Raw genomic sequence first — 23927 nt, forward strand, 5'->3', positions numbered from 1 at the left:
TTGTTGCAATCAACAGCAGCACAGAGTGTGATTTCTAAGCAAAGGACAGTGGTTTTGGCATAAAGAAAATTAACAATTTTAAAAAATTATTTTAAAGTACCATCAAGGCTTAAAGTACTTGGATTTTATAGCATATTCTTTCAAGGATATTCAAGGCTATAAACATGGTTTTTAAGTATCTTTTTCAGAGAAAACAAAGTGCACTAAACGTGCATTTTTTGGCAAGCCTATGAAAGACGATTTTTCAATATTTGTCAAGGTCCATCAAGGCTATAAACGAGGATTTTTTTTAGATTTTTTTCAAAAGCCACTAAACGAGGATTTTCCAAGGACCAAGAATCAGTGACCTGTATTTTTAAAGAATTATTAGAGGAAATAAACGTGGATTTTTAAATTAGGGTCTTTAAAAGACCTTAAAGGAATGGATGGATTTTTAAAACCGTCCTTAAAGGAAACAAACGTGGATTTTTAAAGGACCTTAAAAGACCTTAAGGGATTTTTAAAGACCTTAATGGAAATAAACTTGAATTTGCGAATTCTCCTAGGACCTTAAAGGAACTAAACGTGGATTTTTAAAGAACCTCTTTCAAGGATTCCAGGCCTATAAACGTGGCATTTTAAAGAACCTCTTTCAAGGATTCCAGGCCTATAAACGTGGCATTTTAAAGAATATTTTTTAAGGATTGCAGGCCTATAAATAATATTTTGTCAAGGAGTTCCAGTCCTACGAATAATATTTTTTTAGAATCCAGGCAATCGTGAAATTTTCAATAATGTTTTTTTAAGGATTCCAAGCCTATAAATAATATTTATTTCAAGGACTCCAGGCCTATAAACGAGGAATTTTAAAAAATATTTTTTCCAGGACAATCCTGGCCACTTAAAATTGACGTTTAAAGTTATTATTCAAGGATAATCCCGACCACTAAACGTGGATTTTTAAGAATATTTTGTCAAGGATTCCAGGTCCATAAACGTTGATTTTTATACCCTCCACCATACTATGGAGGGTATATTAATTTTGTCATTCCGTTTGTAACTCCTCGAAATACTCATATCAGACCCAACAAAGTATGTATATTCTTGATCAGCGTAAAATTCTAAGTCGATTTAGCGATGTCCGTCTGTCTGTCTGTCTGTCTGTTGTAATCACGCTATCTTTCGAATGAATTGAGATAGGTGGCTAAAATTTTGCACACATGTTTATTTTTCCAGTAGGCAGGTTAAGTTCGTAAATGGGCCATGTAGGTCCACATTTTCATATAGCCCCCATATAACGGTACCTCCCTATATTCGGTATTTTGATGATTTTAGCGACATTATTCACCGGAATTGTTTTAAAATTGGTATTTGAAGTTCGTTATGGGAACTACAGTCTGTGACAGAAAATTGTCTGTGCGGGTCCAGGTCTTCGTATAGCCCCCATATAACGGTACCTCCCGATATTCGGTATTTTGATGATTTTAGCGACATTATTCACCGGAATTGTTTTAAAATTGGTATTTGAAGTTCGTTATGGGAACTACAGTCTGTGACAGAAAATTGTCTGTGCGGGTCCAGGTCTTCGTATAGCCCCCATATAACGGTACCTCCCTATATTCGGTATTTTGATGATTTTAGCTACATTATTCACCGTTTATTTCAAGTTTCGAATTTGAATATGGTAATGGCTTATGACAAACAATGCCTATGTATGTCCACGTCGTATAGACCCCAAAATAACGGCTATATTCGGTATTTTTAAAATTTTAACAGAATTTTTTAAGGATTTTATTTTTTGAAAATTTCCAAATTCGTTGCAAATGGTGGAGGGTATTAAAAGTTCGGCCCGGCCGAACTTACTGCTTTTTAACTTGTTTAAGTATATTTTTTGTATATTAGGGCTGGAATCCCCTATAAATCTGGAATTTTGAAGAATATTTTTTCAAGGAAAATCCAATCCACCTAACGTTGATGTGCAGGCTACCAAACGTGGATTTTTAAAGAATATTTTCCAAGGACCTTCTGTGGACTGTCGAGGCTATAGACGAAGATATTTAAGAATATTTTTCAGGGACTATCCATGGATATAAAGGGGCATTTTTACGGATGTCATTTTCAAGGACCATCAAAAAATATTAATTGTGAGATTTTAAGATCATTTTTCCAAGGACCGAATATTTTCCATGGATTTTAAAGGATATTTTCCAGGGACTATCCAAGGATATAAACGTGGGTTTTGTAAGGATATTTTTTCAAGGACCATTAAGAGTGCTTTTTAAATATATATTTTTGTAAACCACTTTAGGTATAAACGGAGATTTTACGGATATTCTTCAAGGACCATTCAAGGCTAAACACTGGGGATTGTTGAACATATTTTTTCAAGGACCATCGAGTCTATTAATGAGGAATTATTAAGGATATATTTTCAAGGACGTTTATAGAATTGAATGGCCCTTGAAAAATAACCTTTAAAATTCTTGCTGATCCTATATTCAAAAATTTTTTTAGGATATTTTTTGAATGGACATCCAAGGTTATAAACGTGGATATTTTTTTGATATCATCTAAGACTAGATCGAGAAGGGAATTTTTGAAGAATTTTTTTTAAGGGCTATCAAGACGATAAATGATGATTTTTAAATATATGTTTTCAAGGACCGTCCAAAGCTATAAGCATGGATTTTTAAAAATATTTTTAAAGGATTTTTAAAAGCATTTTTTAATGACAAGTGAGTTTTTTTGGGAATATTTTTCAAATGCGGTCAAGGTCAAACTTCATTTTTTAAGAAAATATCAAATCCTTTAAACTTTTTTTCTAAAAAGGTACCATCAAAGCTAGAAAAACGTATATTTAAAAACATTTCTTGTTTAAATATATCTTAAATAAAGTTTTTCCCTAACAAATACATTAGAGATTATCTCTCCGATAACCACTGTGCCCCTCCTTTTGAGGTCATTATGTAGGAGTTGATGTAATACAAGAGCAACCACCTTCCTGTTAATGATGACGATGATGCAACCATTGAGGAGGAGGTTGACTGTCTGTCCGTCTGTTTGTTTTTCTGCACTCGCCTGTTGTGAGTGGCCTAATGCAACAACGGTCCCGACAAGTAGCAGCTGCATTTGTTTTGTAATGAAATTGAAATTCTTTCAAAAGAATTCATTGCCTCCTCCATGAATAAATGAATGAATGAAAGAACGTCTGACTAACTGCCTGACCAAATAAATGCGAACGGCAAATGGATGGTTTAACTGATTGTTGACCGTTGCTGTTGTTGTTTTTTTCAGCACAACAAAAAAAATCTGCAAAGCATCTCATCTTACAGAGGCACTTGTTTACATTTGTGTTGTTGTTTAGTTAGTGTTGTTAAATGGCAGAATTGGTAACTTAATCACTGCTTAAATGCCCGTTGTTCACCCTGCCTCTGGATAGCGAATTGGTGGGAGGGACGAACATATGCACAAATATTAATTGAATTTGTGGCAGATTTTAAAGAGAGTTTAAATTTATATTATATGACCAATAGATCTATAATCGTGGACTTTGATAGACCAACTGATGCTTAGAAGTAATTCCTAACAACCCCAGGTTTATAGCCCCGACGACTTTTGAAAAAATCTGAAATAAAACCTTTATAGCCTTGGTGATTCGTGAAAAATATTCTATATTATTTAAAAATCCTAGTTTTTTTCTCTATTAACCCATCGGTAAAAAATATTTGTTAAAAATATTGTAGAAATAATATTAATATGTTTTTGTCAGCATTGATCGTCCTCAAAAATATTTTAAAACCAGTAAAGAAAGTTCTAAAGCCGGGCGGGGCCGATTTGATGATACCCTACACCACTGTGCTTATTTTAATTGAGTTCCACATAACAATTAAAAGTTTTTATGGGAGAATTCAATCATACACACTATGATTATAATTATAATTAAAAATTCAAAGGACTAAATATGCCGAAGCATCTGTATCTTTTCAATTCGGACTTGTATTGCCCATTTGGTGCAAAATGAATTTGAAATCAGATAAAGATATATATGGGAGCTATATCCAAACCGATCTCGATAAAATTTGGCAAAGGTATTTCTGAGCTGCATTTGATATATTTCCCCAAATATTGTTGTTACAGAGTGCATATTACGGCTGCGGAGGACAAAAATAACAAATCGGATGAACAATATATATGGGAGCTATAGCTATATCTGAACCGATTTCGATAAAATTTGGCATACTTGTTTTCAGGTCCAATCTGATCGTACGTGCAAAATTCCATACTATTCGGGCTGATATTACACGTTTGGTGCACAATAAAAGGCAAATCGGACGAAGATATATATGGGAGCTATATCTAAATGTTTACCGATTATCTCTAATTTCAATAGGGTTCGTCCTTGGGCCAAACAAATATTGTTTGGAAAATTTCATCTCAATCGGATAATAAATGCGACCTGCATTTTGTTCACAAGAATACATGGACAGACGGACGGACGGACGGACAGACGGACTGACATGCATTAATCAACACAGAAAGTGAATCTATGCAGATCATCAAAAGGAACTATGGGTCTATCTCGTTTCCTTTTGCCTATTACAAACAAATGCACAAAGACATAATACCCTGACCACCTTGTGCTGTAGGGTATAAAAATTCATATTTATAGCTACCATGGTCTTTAAAAAATATTCTTAAAAATCTTTGAAAAAATATTACTAAAAAAACACGTTTGATGACTCAGGTTGTTGCTGAAAATATTCTTAAAAATGGTTTTTGAAAAAAAAAAAAAAAAAAAAATTTAAAAATCCACGTTTATAGCCTTGATGGATAGTTTTAAAACTTTTATTTAAAAATTCACTTTATACCTATGATAGTGCTTGAAGTTCGGCCGGACCGAATTTCTAATACCCTTCTCCATTGGGCAAAGAAAACATTTTTATGAAAAAGTATCCGGATTCAAACGTATTCCACTTTTAATTACAAACTCCAGGAAAATCGGTAGCAGGCAAAAGCAATCGAGATAGACCCATAGTTCCTTTTGATGATCTGCATAGAATCACATTCTGAGTCGATTTACGCATGTCTATCCGTCCGTCTGTCCATGTATTTTTGTAAACAAAGTACAGGTCGCATTTATTGCCCGATCCAGATGAAATTTTGCACAAATCAAATGTTTGGCCCATGATTCATGATTTCTCGATATCGGTTCAGATATAGCTATAGTTCCCATATTATATTATATTATATTATATTATATTATATTATATTATATTATATTATATTATATTATATTATATTATATTATATTATATTATATTATATTATATTATATTATATTATATTATATTATATTATATTATATTATATTATATTATATTATATTATATTATATTATATTATATTATATTATATTATATTATATTATATTATATTATATTATATTATATTATATTATATTATATTATATTATATTATATTATATTATATTATATTATATTATATTATATTATATTATATTATATTATATTATATTATATTATATTATATTATATTATATTATATTATATTATATTATATTATATTATATTATTCATCCGATTTATTATTTTTGTCCCTCGCAGCACTCTGTAACAACAATATTTGAGGAAATACATCAAATACAGCTCAGAAATACTAAATTTTATCGAGATCGGGTCAGATTTGGATATTGCTCCCATATATAACTTCGTTCGATTTGGTTTTTATTGTGCACCAAACGTGTAATATTAGACCAAACGGGATAGAATTTGGCACTTACGACCGAATTGAAAACATGATGACTTCAAAAGCACAGCTAGGACTTGAAAACATTTTTAAAAATCCTTTTTATAGATTTTGTGGTGCTTGAAAAAATGCCTAAAAATATGGTACTTTTACAAGTTTATGACCTTGTTTAATCTGAAAAAAATTATTCTTCAAAAAACTTGTTTGGTCCTTAAAACATTATTCTTTAAAAAATCCAGATTTTAAACTCTTAATATTTCTAGACGTGCTTTTTAATCTTGTTCTATTAAAAATTTTACAACTTATTTCCTCATAAAATTTATATTTTTTCATTTGAACGCCTTCTTCCACTTCCACCACCACCAACAACAACACCCAGCCATTAAATTGTTACACGAAAATTCATTTAATAAACATTCTTTACATCCGTTGTTGTAATTTTTACAATTTCTTCGATATTGCACGTTCCAGCGATTTATTGGAAACACTAAGTATTTCATTGCATCCGTATCGAAATGAAGTGGTCAAGTGAAGAGTCAAAGTGAAGAACATCACGAGAACACAATTTTAATGATTTCATTAGGTGGAAGAATCTCAAACGGAAATGTGCCTCTCAAAATTTATGGGGGAATTCTTTCGTAGAACATGTAATATTAAGAAATTGGACGGATTAGGTGGTAAAAGGCAATTTAATGCATTTTTCTGAGTTAAAAAAAAAAACATTTCATTTTTGGTGAAAGACAATTTCACCAATTCACAAGATTATGGGGTCAATAAAAATTACACTTCACCTAATGGCCGTAAAATGATAGCTTCAAGTGGTTGTCCATGTTGAAATTTTATCTTTTAGTTTTTCGTTGGTCTAATAAAAAAAAAACAAAAGAATTTCTTCTTGGGTGTTTTATGAGAGGCCATTGATAATTTATGGAATGTCATAAAGGTGTAACAATGGGATCACCTGGGATTCCGAACCCAAAGAACAGCAACAACAAAGCAAGCAATCAAGTCCCGCATGCCCTTTCTTTTGTTCCTCTAATGGTCATTGTCTTCTAAAGAGTCATGACTAACTCTTTCTTTCTTTCTACTGCAAGCCGACTTGGATGTCCACTTTTCCCTCTAAAATCTTTTTAATTTTGTTTTTCATAAATTTCCAATAAAAAGATTCTTTTATTTGTAAACAATAATTTTATCTATTGTTTAGCTATCACATTACACATTTTTATGAGTTATTTTATTTAAAACTAAACTGACCACCACCAGCACCACCACCATATCAAATCGAATGGATTCATAATGGGAATGGGGGAATTGCATCATAAATTTAAATTTGAAAAGCAGAGAAAGAAATTGTTTTGAAACTCTGGATAAAGATAAAGGGTTTTTTTTTGGTAATCCGATGCGAAGATAGGAATTTTTATGGTCTTTTGCAGGAGTGATGGTGTCAAAGATAACATTAGAAAACATCAATGGAATATTTATATTTTGTTTATGTAGACAAATATTATTTCATAATTGAGGATTTTTAGAAACCGCCCATTGTAGGTACGATAGTACTTACAAGTTTCCTCTTTTATTCCATTTTTATACCCTACACCACAAGGTGGTCAGGGTATTATGTCTTTGTGCATTTGTTTGTAACAGGCAGAAGGAAACGATATAGACCCATAGTTCCTTTTGATGATCTGCATAGAATCACATTCTGAGTCGATTTATGCATATCCGTCCGTCCGTCTGTCCATGTATTTTTGTAAACAAAGTACAGGTCGCATTTATTGCCCGATCCAGATGAAATTTTGCAAAGATCTTTTGTTTGGCCCAAGGACGAACTCTATTGAAATTGGAGATAATCGGTCAAAATTTAGATATAGCTCCCATATATATCTTCGTCCGATTTGACTTTTATTGTGCACCAAACGTGTAATATTGTATGGAATTTTGCATATACACCCAAATTAGGCCTGAAAATATGTATGCCAAATTTGATCGAGATCGGTTCAGATATAGCTATAGCTCCCATATATATTGTTCATCCGATTTGTTATTTTTGTCCACCGCCGCCGTAATATGCACTATGCAACAACAATATTTGGGGAAATATATCAAATACTGCTCAGAAATACATTTGCTAAATTTTATCGAGATCGGTTCAGATTTGGATATAGCTCCCATATATAACTTCGTCCGATTTACCTTTGATTGTGCACCAAACGTCTAATATTTGTCCAAATGGGATGGAATTTGGCACTTACGACCGAATTGAGTCTAGAAGCTAGTATGTCGAATTTGGTGAAGATCGGTTCAGATATAGCTATAGCTTCCATATATATTATTCATCCGATTTGTTATATTTGTTACCCACAACCGTAATATACACTCCGTAACAACGATATTCAGGGAAATATATAAAATACAGCTCAGAAATATCTTTGCCAAATTTTATCGAGATCGGTTCAGATTTGGATATAGCTCCCATATATATCTTTATCCGATTTCAAATAAATTGTGCACCAAATGGGCAATACAATTCCGAATTTAAAAGATACAAATGCTTCGGCATATTTAGTCCTTGGAACTTTAAATTATAATTATAATCATAGCGTGTATGATTGAATTCTCCCATAAAAACTTTTAATTGTTATGTGGAGCTCTACTTAATTAGCAAAGTGGTGTAGGGTATCATAAAGTCGGCCCCGCCCGAGTTTCCCAATGTGGATTTTTTTAGATTTTTTTTAATAATTTTTTTCAAGAGCGGACAGTAACACCAAATCGTGAATTTGGATTTTTTGGATTTTTCGAGAATATTTTTCCGCAAAATAACTAACTAAGTCCCAACGTGAATTTTTTAAGAATTTTTAATCATTTTTTTCAAGAGCGAACAGTAACACCAAATCGTGATTTTGTTAAGAATATATTTAAATTTTTTTTTTTTTCAAAGAAACTTAAGGTCATAAACCTAGATTAAAAAAAAAAACAAGTAAAATATTATCAGTATGTTTTGCCGATAGATGTATACCCCCAGCCTTGACTTATGATTATTCAAACTGTTTATGAGTGAGGTTGGAAAGACTGATATAAATATTACAACTTGACAGAGGTGGACTATTTCGACTACTTCCTCCACTTTATATGAGATATGTGCAAATTTTTGGAAAATATTGAAATATGCGTGAGATAACAGATATAGCGGACCATTTTCATACTTCATCTAATACCCATAAAAATATTGATATGTGGAAAATTTGAAAAAAATCGAAAATTTATATCCAATTTTATGCGAAATCATAAATTCCGATAAATTACATATTCATATCCGATTTCTGGTTAAGAGAAATATTTAGATATGGTAAGGTTTAAAGAATTGCCGACTTATTTCGGAAGTTATGACATATATAACTATTGGAAATTGTGACCCTTTGAGGGTGAGTTACCAGAAGGAGTTGGCATATGTATATCATCTTCACAACAGATGTTGTCTTAGCAAGAATATTTATATGTGGGAAACTTGAGGAGATGGATGGATGGATGGATGAACTTTGATACTTATTTCGCTTTCTATGCGATTTTTGTTTCTCTACATCTTGAACTCTATGTGGGGGAGTTACCAGAAGAAATTGTCCGCTCTCTACCATCTGTATAAGTTATCTTGTGTTGATGAAAATGTTAAGATGTACCAAGTCTAAATTGAATCGGATGTTAATTTCGCGTTTTATGAGCTTCATGGATATCGAAAAATTTGATCGTTTGTGGGGGAGGTACCACAAAGAGTGGTCCGAGATTTTCCATCTTCACAGTATATGTTGTGATAGTAGAAATAATGGGATGTGTGAAATAGAGAAGTCGGATGCTTAGTTCTGATTTTATGACCGTTTTCCAAACTTTGATCCCTTGTGGTGGAGGTACCAGAAGGAATGGTCCGATCTCTACCATCTTTATAACAGATCTTATGTTGATGGAAGTATTGACATGTGCCAAGTCAGAATGGAATCGGATATTAATTTCGTGTTTTATGAACTTTATGGATATTTAAAATTTTGACCCTTTGTTTGAGAGACACTTGATGGAGTTGACTGCTATTGTCCATTTTCGCCCCTGACCTACTACTGATGCAAACACTTGGATTTGCAAAATCGGATTATCATTTCTCTTTCTGTGCTGTAAAATATTTTTATTTATTTATTTTTATACCCTCCACCAAAAAAGGTATGGAGGGTATATTAAGTTCGTCATTCCGTTTGTAACTCATCGAAATAATCATTTTAGACCCAACAAAGTATATATATTCTAGATCAGCGTAAAATTCTAAGACGATTTAGCCCTGTCCGTCCGTCTGTCCGTCTGTTGTAATCATGCTACAGTCTAAACGAATTAAGATAGGAAGCTAAAATTTTGCACAGATCTCTCTTTTGTCTGCAGGCAGGTCAAGTTCGAAGATGGGCTATATCGGTCCACGATATCGTATAGCCCCCATATAACAGTACCCCCGATATTCGGTATTTTGATGATGTTAGCCACATTTTTCAATGGAATTGTCTGAAAATCCACACAAGTAGTTCCTTGTGGGTACTTTATACCTCGGCAGAGAATTATCTATATAGGTCAACAATATCGTATAGCCTCCATATAACGGTACCCCCCGGTATTCGGTATTTTGATGATTTTACCCACATTTTTCAACGGAATTGTCTGAAAATCCACACAAGGAGTTCCTTGCGAGTAATTTACCCCCTGAGAGAGAATTGTCTATACAGGTCCATGATATCGTACATCCCCCATATAACGGTACCCCCCGATATTCGGTATTTTGATGATTTTACCCACATTTTTCAACGGAATTGTCTGAAAATCCACACAGGAAGTTCCTTGTGGGTACTTTATACCTCGGCAGAGAATTATCTATATAGGTCCACAATATCGTATAGCCCCCATGTAACGGTACCCCCGATATTCGGTATTTTGATGATTTTACCCACATTTTTCAACGGAATTGTCTGAAAATCCACACAAGGAGTTCCTTTTGGGTACTTTATACCTCGGCAGAGAATTTTCCATACAAGTCCACGATATCGTATAGCCCCTATGTAACGGTACCCCCCGATATTCGGTATTTTTATGATTTTACCCACATTTTTCAATGGAATTGTCTGAAATTCCACAAAAGGAGTCCCTTGTGGGCATTTTACCTCCTCAAAAAGAATTGTCTATATAGGTCCACGATATCGTATATTTCCCATATAACGGTACCCCCCGATATTCGGTATTTTGATGATTTTACCCACATTTTTCAACGAAATTGTCTGAAAATCCACACAAGGAGTTCCTTGTGGGTACTTTATACCTCGGCAGAGAATTATCTATATAGGTCCACAATATCGTATAGCCCCCATATAACGGTACTCCCCTATATTTGGTATTTTGATGATTTTAGCCACTTTTTCCAATGGAATTATCTGAAAATCCATACAAGGAGTTCCTTGTGAGTACTTTACACGCAGACATAGATTTGTCTTTATAGGTCCACAATATCGTATATCCCCCCATATATCGGCACCTTCCTATATTAGATATTTTAAAGATTTTAAAAGAATTTTTATTGGATTGTATTTTTTTGAAAATTTTCTAATTCGTTCCAAATGGTGGAGGGTATTCAAAGTTCGGCGCGGCCGAACTTACTGCTTTTTTACTTGTTTTTTTTTCGATGACATCAATACAAATGTTAATTTCCTTGATTAATTATTATTTATTTCTAATTTTCCTCGTTCTTACATATTTTAACATTATTAAATAATTGTAAATGCAGCACCAATGGTGTCATTTTTCCTGAGCTGTATTTTCTTTTCTAATTGTAAATCTTTACATTTGTCAAAATGTCATCAACATGCCGCCAACACTTTCTTTGGTCAGGCAACAAAACACACATAATCCCGAGAAAACGCAAAGAAAAACCCAATAACCACCACCAGCTTACAAAACCCATCCCCAGCAGCGCAAAGACAATACCTTTGAACAAACAAAACACCTAATCCATGCAACAAGAAAAAAAAAGAAAAGGTGCCGATCGTTGTAATTAGAAAGAACCCGCTGCCAGCCAGACACCTTATCGACATCATATCCAAAATGCATTTAATTTTCTTGAATGCAACGCTGAAGAATTTGTCCAATTCGATGTCGCCTAACATCCGTACTAAGCAAAAGAAAATAGTTCTCAAATATATGTTAAACAAACAAATAAATATTTATTTAAGAAAGCAACAAATTATGGAAATTCTGGCGATGACACGCACGCACTGCACTTGGACAGCAGTCGAAGAAAAGACAAAAAAATAACAAAGATTTACCAAAAAAGAAACATGAGAAATTTTGTTGACGTTTTCGATTTTCTGGTGTTTGGGATTAGGCATATTATACATTTGTTGGAGATTTTTTTTAATTGGGAAAATGGAAACACAGAATTGCGTAGGAATAAACCAACAGGATGCAATTGGGCGCCAACTAACGCACCAAAGCTAGAGGATCTGCATAAGACTTTTTTCTGAAATAAAACCTAGAGGAGGGTTTGTATTTATACCCTACACCACAAGGTGGTCAGGGTATTATGTCTTTGTGCATTTGTTTGTAACAGGCAAAAGGAAACGAGATAGACCCATAGTTCCTTTTGATGATCTGCATAAAATCACTTTCTGAGTTGATTTATGCATGCCAGTCCGTCTGTCCGTCCGTCCGTCTGTCCGTCTGTCCATGTATTCTTGTGAACAAAATGCAGGTCGCATTTATTATCCGATTGAGATGAAATTTTGCAAACAACATTTGTTTGGCCCAAGGACGAACCTTATTGAAATTGGAGATAATCGGTAAAAATTTAGATATAGCTCCCATATATATCTTCGTCCGATTTGCCTTTTATTGTGCACCAAACGTGTAATATCGAATAGTATGAAATTGTGCACATACAACCAAATTAGGCCTGAAAATAAGTATGCCAAATTTTATCGAAATCGGTTCGGATTTGGATATAGCTCCCATATATATTGTTCATCCGATTTGTTATTTTTGTCCTCCGCAGCCGCAATATGCACTCTGTAACAACAATATTTGGGGAAATATATCAAATGCTGCTCAGAAATACCTTTGCTAAATTTTATCGAGATCGGTTCAGATAAAGTTATAGCTCCCATATATATTGTTCATTCGATTTATTGTATTTGTTACCCACAGCCGTAATATGCACTCCGTAACAACGATATTCAGGGAAATATATCAAATACAGCTCAGGAATATCTTTGCCAAATTTTATCGAGATCGGTTCAGATTTAGATATAGTTCCCATATATATTTTTATCCGATTTCAAATTAATTTCGCACCAAATGGGCAATACAAGTCCGAATTTAAAAGATACAAATGCTTCGGCATATTTAGTCCTTTGAATTTTAAATTATAATTATAATCATAGCGTGTATGATTGAATTCTCCCATAAAAACGTTTAATTATTAAGTGGAGCTCAACTAAATTAGCAAAGTGGTGTAGGGTATCATAAAATCGGCCCCGCCCGACTTTAGGACTTTCTTTACTGGTTTCATAATAAATTATAGAAACAAAAATTTAAGGATTCAAGCTCTAACCATTCACTTAAAGTCAAATTTAGATCTCTAAATGTTATATAAATCTTATATACTAACAGTGGGCTCCATATCAAATTTCCGAATTCCAGCTATAAGTTAACGGCTCACCCTAATAAACATCAAACTAAATATGCAAACCAACTAGTAAACATTCCCATCATTATGCTGCGCAAGCAGTCCGACAAATCAACAGGAATATGACACCAGGGCAGTCATCCGCCACAAACACGCGCACTAATACCAGCGCACCGCAAGTGATGACTCAGCGTAATAACGAGCACGACCAGGCTGCAGTATAATATTAGTTTTAAGTTGAAGTAATTCATAATTGTAAATCCAACAAGAGAGGTGCATAGCACCGCAACATAAATGTTAGTAACAAAATAAAGAAACACCATAGCAGTGTGAAATAAACTTTAACTTCTAACATTAACTGGCGCCCAACAACTACAAGGATCAACACATCCTAGAACCCAACAACTACAAGGATCAACACATCCTAGAACCCAACAACCACAAGGATTAAAACATCCCAACAGCCGGTACGAGAACCGTTCCTGAGTAGGAGTACGAAAAGGATGTTACGTAAGAACTAGCGGACTACCGGGATATAAGGAAAATGATCAAATTATTATTAGTAAGTTATTATAAATTTAACAAAAGTAAAAAAGAAGAAATGTTAAAATAAAATTAAACAAAATAAGGAATAACACAGAAAGTGAAAGTGTGAAATCTAATTTACAAAAAATCATATTTGTGCTAGAATACGTTTAACAAAAATAACAAAGTAAGAAGAAAGAAATGTTAGAGTAAGGTAAAACAAAAAATAAAGTGTGACATCTAAATTTACAAAAAAATCATATTTGTGCGAAATTAACAAATGTAAGAAATATGAAATGTTAGATTAAGTTAAACAAAAAAATAGAGTGTGGCATCCAAATTTAAAGAGTCATATCCGTGCTGAAATAAGTTTAAAGAAATTTTGATAATAGATTTGTGACGAGAACTAGGATTTGGTGTTTCTTTTTCTCCTTTTTTTCGAGCGGCCAATGCCGGAAGATTTAGACAACTTAATAACAAGGGTCGAAGCTATGAGTGTTTCAGGACAGACATCTTCGCCTTCTGGGGCAGCTCCCGTAAGGTTTAATCCCTTTACGGAAAGTCAGACTAATGAGGTGAAACGAATAATAAGTGAGACGGTGGCAAACCTTCTCAAACAGGGGGAGGATGTTACCGCCACTAAAGATGTCGACATAGAAGGATCTGGGGATATCTCAGAAGGAGAGAGAATACCAGACATAGTGAAGACGTTAAGGGAATTCTCGGGCAAGCCAGGAGAATTTAGTTCGTGGAGGAAAGCTGTTGATAGGATCATGAACATTTATGAGTCACAAAGGGGAACAACCAAATACTTCACAATTCTACACACTGTTAGGCATAAAATTGTTGGTGAGGCCGACACGGCTTTGGAGTCTTATCGGACCCCATTAAATTGGAAAGCGATAAGAAAGTGTTTAGTGCTTCATTTTTCAGATAAGAGAGATATTTCGACCTTAGAGTATCAAATGACCGTCCTATCTCAGGGTGGGCAAACCATAACAGATTTTTACCAGAAGGTTTACCACCATTTGTCTTTGATTCTGGACAAGATTGATTGTCTGGATATAGGGAACGAGGCTTTGGATGTATTGACCCAAACATATAGGGACAAGGCTTTGGACACCTTTATTCGAGGACTTAATGGTAATCTTCCAAGCTTAATGAGTGTTACAAACCCGACAAGTTTGCCTCAGGCTCTAAATGCCTGTTTAAAATTAGGTAATCTAGGTGTGCGTATTCAACACGCTACCGAGAAAGGATCTAGACCAAACAGGATCCCCCAAACTAACCCTCCTAGACATTTTTACCCTCAGCTGACGATTGGTGATAGGAATTTTCAAGGTGACCAAAGGTACAGAGGCCCTACTCAATATCGTTATCGGAATTTCCGAAGTGGAGAACAACAATACGGAGGGCCGGCGAACTTTTCGAATCGACCTCCAGTAGTGAATAATTTTGGACACCCCCAATACGGAGGATACAGACCCCCACTTCCTCCTAAACCTGCTGTACCAATGGACGTGGATCAATCAATACAGACTAGGCAGGTAAACTATCAGAATAGGCCACAGTTGAGTAATGCTTTTAACAATGTTCAGCCTAACTTTAAGAGAAATAATTCAGGAAATATTCATCAGCCGCAAAAGCAGCAGAGAATGTTTAATGTTGAGGCCCAAATACGTGAGGATGCAGAGCCGGATGAAATGAATGGTTCTGATGAACAGGAATATGAGGTTTCCTATGACGAAGCGTACGAGGAGGATCTAGACGATCAGTTGGCAATTGTAGATGACGTTAATTTTTTAGACTAGCTTCAACGTTGCCATACCTCCCTTTCAGAATGAAAAATGGCAACGAACTTAAATTTCTTATAGACACCGGTTCGAACAAAAATTATATTAATGGCAAATTTATTAGAAACCCTCTAAAGAACCAGAAACCTTTTCATGTTAAGTCCGTAGGCGGCATAGTTAGTATAGAGACCCATAGTTTTATTGACATTTTTAATTGCGGGATCGGAAAGTTAGAATTTTACATCCTTCCTGGTCTAGAGACCTTTGATGGGATAATAGGGAATGATACCCTGAAATCTTTGAATGCAGTGATTTACACTTGGAGATCCTATCTCACAATTCTGGATGGAAAGAAATTTCCTTTGAAAGAGCTGCAAATTGATGAGATTAATAACATGAATCTACGTTTAAATCATCTAAATCCCGAAGATGAAAAAGAAGTCAGGAATATTTTGGATGACCATCCAAACCTTTTTGCAGATCCCAATAAAAAACTCACTTATTCAACAATCGTACAAGCTGAAATTAATACGAGTAGTGATAGTCCAGTTTATTCAAAATCCTATCCGTATCCAATGGCACTGAAATCCGAAATTGACAAACAGATAGAAGAACTATTAAGGGACGGGATAATTCGCCCTTCCAGGTCCGCATATAATGCTCCAGTTTGGATAGTACCAAAAAAACCAGATGCTTCAGGTGTGAAAAAATACCGCATGGTTATTGACTATAGGAAACTTAATGAGATAACTAGACCTGACAGATACCCCATACCTGAAATTACAGAAATCTTGGCTAACCTAGGCGAACAGAAATACTTTTCCACCATAGATTTAAAGAGCGGATTCCATCAGATTCCACTTAGGGAATCCGATATTGAGAAAACAGCTTTTTCCGTCAAGAATGGAAAGTTCGAGTTCACAAGACTACCATTTGGACTACGTAACGCGTCTGCAATATTCCAAAGAGCTCTAGATGATATTCTTAGAGAGCATATAGGGAAACGGTGCTACGTCTACATTGATGACATTTTGATATTTGGTAGGACTAAAAAGGAACACATTGAAAATTTGAGGATAATATTCCGCACTTTGGAAGACTCTAATCTGAAAGTTCATTTGGACAAGAGTGAATTCTTAAAGGAAGAAATTGACTTCTTAGGGTTCAATGTAAAGGAAGGAGGTTTTTCTGCAAACCCAGACAGACTTAAGGCCATAGTTAATTTCCCTCAACCCAGAACAGTTCATGACTTGCGATCGTTCCTAGGTTTGACCGGACATTATCGGAGATTCATAAGGGGCTATGCTCAAATAGCCAAACCACTAACCTCCATGATGAGAGGCAATATAGGGAAAACCCCGAGAAACCAGTCAAAAAAAATCAGTGTCAATTTGAATTCCGAACAGATTGAAAGTTTCAAACAGCTCAAGAACTGTTTGGTATCGGAGGAAGTCGTTTTGAACTATCCCGACTTTGATAAGCCCTTTGAACTCACTACTGACGCCTCGAAATACGCTTTAGGAGCAGTTTTATCTCAAGGCAATAGACCTATCACATACCTTTCTAGAACTCTCAGTAGGGCAGAAGAGGAATATGCGACAAATGAGAAAGAAATGCTGGCGATAATTTGGGCTTTAAAGGAATTGAATTGTTACTTGTATGGAGCAAGAAGCATAAAGATATTTACCGACCATCAACCTTTGACATTTGCGCTAAGCAACAAGAACACAAATGTGAAGATGAAGAAGTGGAAGGCACAGTTAGAAGAATATAATTACGAGTTAATTTATAAACCAGGTAGCACGAATGTAGTCGCGGACACGCTATCGAGACCACCAGTGACAGATGTTAACTCCCTAACGCCCACGGTTCACAGTGCCGAGGACTCATCGGAAGACCTAATTCCTTCCGCTGAGGTGCCAATAAATACCTTCAAAAATCAGATCATTATTGAGGAATCATCAGCTTCCTCATATGAATTTAACATTGTATTTCCCTCCTACCATAGACATATCATTAAAGAAACCAGTCTAGCGGAATCAGATCTGAAAGTCATATTAAAGAGATACTTAAATCCTACAGTAGTCAACGGCATCAAGACCTCAGAGCCAGTTATGCTTATGATTCAAGCACTGTACCCTCATCACTTCAGAAACATTAAAGTACGATTCGCTCGAACAATGGTTGAAGATGTTACTGATGAGGAAAGACAAAAACAAATCATTATTGAGACTCACAACAGAGCGCATAGGAATAATGCCGAGAATAGGAGACAAATTTTAGAGAGCTATTACTTCCCTTCCATGACTAGGAAAATAAAGAATGTGATCAATATCTGTAAAGTATGTAAAGAAAATAAGTATGAGCGACATCCGAACGCTCCCAAACTTAATAAGACACCTATGCCAACTTATCCTGGGCATACAATCCACATAGATATCTTCTCTACAGACAAGTTTCGAGTTTTAACCGCAATAGACAAATTTACAAAATTCGCAGTAACCAGAATGATAAATGGCAAAGGCATTGAAGACATTAGGAAACCATTGAGAGAAATAATTTTCTACTTTGGGGTCCCGAAGTCAATTGTATTTGATAACGAGCGATCTTTCAATTCTCAGACCATTCGGTTTATGTTGGAAGACGAACTTGGCATGGAAATTTTTACGGCACCGCCTTATAAGAGCGAGGTTAATGGGCAAATAGAGAGATTCCATTCGACCTTATCGGAAATTATGCGTTGCAGTAAGTGTGAGCGACCCGATTACTCTTTTGAGGAGCTATTGCAAGATAGCGTTAACAAGTACAATCACACAATACATTCGTCAATTGGAAAGAAACCCGTAGATCTATTTTTTGGACGACCGACGACCTTTGGACCAGAGGACTACGAAAGGACTCGCCTTAACAACTACGAAAGACTCTTGAGGAAACAGGAAAATGATTTGGCAAATCATAATCGTGTTAGGGAAGAACCAAAAGAATATCAAGAAGGTCAGAAAATATTTGTCAAACAGAACAAGAGATTAGGAACCAAATTATCTAAACGTTTCAAAGAAGAAGTTGTAAAGGAGAATAGGCACTCAACTGTCCTGACTCAATCAGGGAGAATAGTCCATAAGAGTCATATCAGAAACTGACTTACTTATTTACCGGGTTTCCAGTTCTTAATTACAGGTTGCCTAGGGGTCACAGAAATATTGGACTACTCTCAATCAGAAGTGGTTCTTATAGAGAGTGGAATAGGAAAAATACAAACAGGGACATTCAAAATTTTGCATGTTATTAACATCAAGGAATATCATGACACTCTAGAGAGGATCAAGGACGACTTGGCCAAAGGAATTCCAGACAACCACCCACTACTCCCCTTCCTACATAATGACATCACTACCCTATCTCACCTTATAAATCGGCTAATGCCTGAAGAGAGATCTAAAAGATCTCTTGATGAGATTGGAACGGCGTGGAAATGGCTGGCAGGCAGTCCAGACCATGATGACCTTATGCTTTTGAAAAACAAAATCAATGAGTTAACAGACAACAGCAATAACCAGTTAATAATCAACAGAGATCTAATAGAAAGAATGCAGGAGATAACGAATGCGACAAATAGTATTTCAAAAATTTTAAAGACTAGTGAGGACTTCCGTAATACCCTCATATTGCAGGCAAAGTACAAAGTTGAAATTTTAAAGGAGGAAATAACGAATATTAATTCGGCCATTCATTTAACAAAATCCAACATTGTAAACACATTTATTTTATCGGAAATAGAAATTAGGAAAATAGAAGAAATATTTAATCAAGATGAAATCCCGTTTCAAAACATTGAACAAGCTTTAAATTTCGCACGAATAAAAATTGTAAACAATAGTACTAATATAATTTACATTATAAGCATTCCCAAAACTGTAAAAGAAATTTGTAATGTCATAACCATAAGACCTGTAAAAAATCAAAATACTGTTTTAAATCTTGATTATAAGAAAATTGTAAAATGTGAAAGAGCAACATTTGGAATTAAAAGTCCTTGTCAAAAAATAAATGGTATTGAATTATGTCTAGAATCTAATGTAGCCAATATAACAAACAATACATGTATTCCTAAATTAGTAACTAATAGCCCACATAATTGTTCAATAGTAAATGCAGATCACATTAATAATTTAGAGGAAATAGAACCTGGATTAATTTTGATAAATAACATAAAAGAAAATATTGTCATAAATGGAAACGAAAAAAATGTAACAGGAACTTATTTAATAAGATTTAGTAATTCTACAATTAGGATAGGCAACAAAAATTTCACCGTCGAAGAAGCTGCTTACTCCAAACCGTTGCCTGCGCTACTAAAACACTCAGCTAGAAACAACTACACCGAAGAAATACTATCTCTACAACTACTAAAAACGTTGCACGTGAAAAGTAATAAAAGAATCGAGCGTCTAAATACTGAATTCAAGACCAGTTTATGTTTTAACATTAGTCTCATATTAGCATTGGTCATCCTCCTGATGGCAGTAAAAATGAGGCAAAGGCGCAAAACTAGTATGAAAATTATAAAAATGACCCCACATGAAGGAATGTCTAGACCTCAAATAGAAATGACTGTGTCAGAAAGCCAATTGGCAGCCGGCACAACAGAATCTGTTATCAAAACAAAACAACTAGCAAACCACAATATTAACTTGAATCAACGCGGCAGTCTTTATAATCTGCCATATTTCTAAACACATCAATCGAGACGCTTGATAATTCGAGAGGGAGGAGTTAACGGCTCACCCTAATAAACATCAAACTAAATATGCAAACCAACTAGTAAACATTCCCATCATTATGCTGCGCAAGCAGTCCGACAAATCAACAGGAATATGACACCAGGGCAGTCATCCGCCACAAACACGCGCACTAATACCAGCGCACCGCAAGTGATGACTCAGCGTAATAACGAGCACGACCAGGCTGCAGTATAATATTAGTTTTAAGTTGAAGTAATTCATAATTGTAAATCCAACAAGAGAGGTGCATAGCACCGCAACATAAATGTTAGTAACAAAATAAAGAAACACCATAGCAGTGTGAAATAAACTTTAACTTCTAACATTAACTTATATTATACTTTCCGTTCAGTTATACTATATATGTCCAAACCCACCTTCTTCTTTCCGCTCTAGGCACCAACAGTAGTGACCCCGATACCAAATTTTGTTAATTCCATATTTAGTGGTATTTCGCAATTATGATACACACTTTCAAAATCACCTCCTTCTCCCTAGAGACTCCAACAGTGACATCCATTTCATGTTTCAGTATTTCATCTCTATCCTTTCAGCTAATACCAACTTGAGTAGCATTTAGTCCTTTTCGTACAGCTAAAATATTCTCATCTCAACCTCAGATACCAACAGTGACCCTAATATAAAATTTCACGATTTCAGGTCTGTAATTTCCTGATTACGCATATCTAAAACCGGCCCCTTATATCAATCACAGACACCAACAATGAAATCTATATCACATTTGAGGTTATCTTCCTTCACCCAATACCAAATTAAGTACCATTTAGTACTTTTCGAAAAAATAATGGACGTATTTTCAAACCACCGCCAAATCTCAAACGCAGATATCATCAGTAATCTAATTTCAGAATTTTATCTTTATCCCTTCAACCAAGACCCAATGTAGTACGTATTAATACTTTCGTACAATTATAATACACATTTCCAAATCCGCCTCCATATATCAAGACTACACATGAGCAGCGACCGTAATACTAAATTTCAAACTGCAAGCATTATATATTCACCGAATACCAAATTGTACCAAATACCTTACTATTCACAAAATTTCGAGCTTTATCTCAAACCTACCAACAACAGGGACCCCAATACAAAAAATTCAAAATTCCGTTCGCCCTAAACTGAATTTTTTTCAAATTTAGACATATTTAGTACAGTTCGCACATTTAGTACACAAAACCACATTGATATACCAAACTTACTTTCCAATCTTTATTCTCTGACAAAAGTTCAAGTTTTTAACTCTATCTGTTCACATCATACCAAACATTTCCATTTTAGTAGTTTAGTAAAATTTTTGGAACTTTTCGTAACCTTAAAGTTCGAAATTCCAAGAACCCTTTGGTACATGTTTTCTGTACTCCATCAGCGACTCGCATTTCAAATGTTAGCCTAGCCTAATCACACACCTACGCATCACGACTGACCCTCATGCTAAATTTCAAGATTCTAGCTTCAGCCATATGGTCTTTGCGTTGATTCTCAGTCAGTCAGCGTTGATATGTATACAGGGAGAGATGAAAAAACTGCAACCAACTTCAGACTGCTGTCATTTCTAAGCCACTCGTCCGACAGCTGTTAGAATTATTTGGCTGGAAAACCACAAGTGGCTATCGTTAGTACACTGCTGCATTTAAATGTGAATAAATCTTTTGTGTCTCGTACCATCGCTTGTTACCGTGATACTGGTAGCGTACCCCAACGTCAAGAAAGTGGACGGAAGAAAAAGTAAAGAAGCGACTTGGCCGCAAAATGGCTCGTGACTTAAACATATCGTAACATTCCATTCGGAAAATATTTAAAAATGAGCTCGGGGTAAAGCCATTGAAATTCCAAAAAGTGCAAGAACTTACACGAATGGGTCAAAATACCGCAGAACAACATTTGGGCAGCGTGTGACGGTTTCATTGGCCGTTTAAAGGCCATAATTCGTGGCAAGGGTGACCAATTCGAACAAATCTAAACTTATTCTAAAATTTGATGCTATTTCCGACATTTTTTGCTTTCATTCAATAAAATTTAAAGAAAAATGTAAAAATTGTGGCGTTTGACGGTGTGGCAGTTTTTTATCTCACCATATATGTTTTGCTAAACTGATATTGATTAAAACTTTATTTGTATTTAAAACATTGATGTACAGTTTTTTTTACTCGATTTTTATTCCCTACAACACTATGTGTTGGGGGTATTATAAGTTTGATTGGGCCAGAATTTATGTAACACCTCGAAATATTGGTTTCCCATATAGGAAAGTATATATGGATCTTCCTAGCTCGCCGAACTGAGTCGATCTAGCTATGTATGTCCGTCCGTCCGTCTGTCCGTTGGTCCATGTTAATTTGTAATCACGCTACAGGTCGCAATTATGGTCCGATCTTCACGAAATTTAGAATGGAGGTGGGGTCAGAATAGAAGCTTATTTCTTTTGGAGATGATCGCCAAATGTTTAGGGGTTGAAATGGACCAAATACTGAAAAAATGTCGGATTTTTCAGTAGCTATACAGGTCGCAATTATAGACCAATCGACGCGGAATTTCGCATGCAGCTAGAGTTTAGGGCGGGGAAGAAGCCTACCAATTTGGGTGGTCATCGGATAATATTTAGCGGGTAAAATAGACCCTATCTTTTGTGTTGAAAAAATTCAAAATTTTTCATTAAACCGCGAATATTTTAAATCCCGGCGAAATCACAAAGCCATGACAAGGTTACTTCTGATCTTTACATTGATGTTAAGATACAACAAATCGGATATATAGCAAAATATGTGCGATATATATGTCTATCAAAGAAGATATGCTTGAAAGATCTCTCATATGTCGAGAACGGCTGAACTGATTTCGACCGTTCTCATTAACTCAGAATGGCCTCTTGGCAGGAAAGAAAAAACGTCTAAAAAATTGCATAAAAATATCTCTCTAAAGATGAAAATATTGATTTTGTAAAATTTTTTCATATTTTTGGCATATTTTCATTTTGAATTAAACATTTGGTAATATTTCTACAGCTAACAAAACTAAGTAGTTAGGATATCAGGATATCATATACAGATCGCATTTATGGCCCGATCCTTATGAAATTTTGCATGGGGATAAGATGAGGGTCAGAATAGAAGCCTACTATATTTAGGGGTTGAAATGGACCAAAAAAATGCAAAATTGTCAGCAAGTCGTAATAATCGCCCGATCCTCACGCGCATTTGAATGGAGGTTACCGGACATTGCAAAAGCCAAATAGTTTTGGATGGCCATCCAAAAATATTCAATGTGTGAAATAGTTTGCCAACTTTTGTAGACAAAATACGAAAATGCCCATTTCAGTGACTTTTTGGAGAATTCACAAATACAGGAAAGACGCACTTCTGACTATTT

The sequence above is a fragment of the Musca domestica genome, unplaced genomic scaffold (assembly GCF_030504385.1).
Source record: "Musca domestica strain aabys unplaced genomic scaffold, Musca_domestica.polishedcontigs.V.1.1 138, whole genome shotgun sequence".
NCBI classification, from domain to species: domain Eukaryota; kingdom Metazoa; phylum Arthropoda; class Insecta; order Diptera; family Muscidae; genus Musca; species Musca domestica.